This window comes from Coregonus lavaretus (genome assembly GCF_964263955.1).
Source record: "Coregonus lavaretus genome assembly, contig: HAP1_SCAFFOLD_90, whole genome shotgun sequence".
Classification (NCBI taxonomy): Eukaryota; Metazoa; Chordata; class Actinopteri; order Salmoniformes; family Salmonidae; genus Coregonus; species Coregonus lavaretus.
Window position 1 is genome coordinate 824,576 of NW_028160689.1, and position 1,829 is coordinate 826,404.

The window sequence follows — 1,829 nt, forward strand, 5'->3', positions numbered from 1 at the left end:
GCTTCCAAGACCCCCCTTTTTCCTCCAAACATAACGATGGTCATTATGGCCAAACAGTTCTATTTTAGTTTCATCAGACCAAAGACATTTCTCTAAAAAGTACGATCTTTGTCCCCATGTGCAGTTGCAATACGTAGTCTGGCTTTTTTATGGCGGTTTTGGAGCAGTGGCTTCTTCCTTGCTGAGCAGCCTTTCAGGTTATGTCAATATAGGACTTGTTTTACTGTGGATATAGATACTTTTGTACCTGTTTCCTCCAGCATCTTCACAAGGTCCCTTGCTGTTTTTCTGGGATTGACTTGCACTTTTCACACCAAAGTACGTTCATCTCTAGGAGACAGAACGCCTCCCTTCCTGAGCGATATGATGGCTGCATGGTCCCATGGTGTACTTGCGTACTATTGTTTGTACAGATGAACGTACCTTCAGGCGTTTGGAAATTGCTCCCAAGGATGACCCAGACTTGTGGAGGTCTACACATTTTTTTTCTGAGGTCTTGGCTGATTTCTTTTTACTTTCCCATGATGTCAAGCAAAGAGGCACTGAGTTTGACGGTAGGCCTTGAAATACATCCACAGGTACACCTCCTATTGACTCAAATGATGTCAATTAGCCTATCAGAAGCTTCTAAAGCCATGACATCATTTTTTGGAATTTTCCAAACTGTTTAAAAGGCACAGTCAGCTTAGTGTATGTACACTTCTGACCCACTGAAATTGTGATACAGTGAAATAATCTGTCTTTAAACAATTGTTGGAAAAATTACTTGTGTCATGCACAAAGTAGATGTCCTAACCGACTTGCCAAAACTATAGTTTGTTAACAAGAAATGTGTGGAGTGGTTGAAAAACGAGTTTTAATGACTCCAACCTAAGTGTATGTAAACTTCCGACTTCAACTGTAAATATTCAGACTCACCATTGAGCTCAGGTGCATCCTGTTTCCATTGATCATCCTTGAGATGTTTCTACAACTTGATTGGAGTCCACCTGTGGTACATTCAATTGATTGGATGTGATTTGGAAAGGCACACCTGTATATATGAGGTCCCACATTTGACAGTGCATGTCAGAGCAAAAAACAAGCCATGAGGTCGAATGAATTGTCCGTAGAGCTCCATGAAAGGATTTTGTCGAGGCACAGAACTGCGGGAGGGTACCAAAACATTTCTGCAGCATTGCAGGTCCCCAAGAACACAGGGGCCTCCAGCAGGTTTTTACACATATATTTATTAGTTCCAAGTAGGACAATCAACAATTACAGAAATACAATTGTTCTCATTATCCAATTGTATTGCAACAATCTCAGGCGGGTGTTTATGGTCTGTATCTGAGCTCTCGAGCATATCATACCCCAGTCCTCTGCTGAAATATCTTCCTGCATATCTTGTATCCACTGAAGTCTCTTACTATCAGAGTTGTCTTCATGAGTAGCTACCATTTTCCAATATAATGATGTAATTTGACCTCTCCCATAACACATATTAACAGAGAGCGTTTCTAAAGTGGTCAAAGTAGGTTGTAGGGCAGATTGTTTAGACTGGAAAAAATAAAGCTTCTCAATTGTAAGTATTTGAAAAAATAATTTAGTGGTAAGTTATATCTTCTCTTTAGTTCTACAAATGACATTAGCCCTTTTTTCTTTTTATTGTATAAGTCCATTACTTTAACAATACCTTTTCTTCGAAGTTCTTTAAACCCCAAGTCATTTTTACCAGGTGTGAAATTGTCATTTCCCCAAATTGGTGTAAAACTGGATAATGCAGGGGATTCACCCAGATATTGCTGTACTTCCTGCCATATAGTTGGTGTTTTTAACAAAGGGATTAG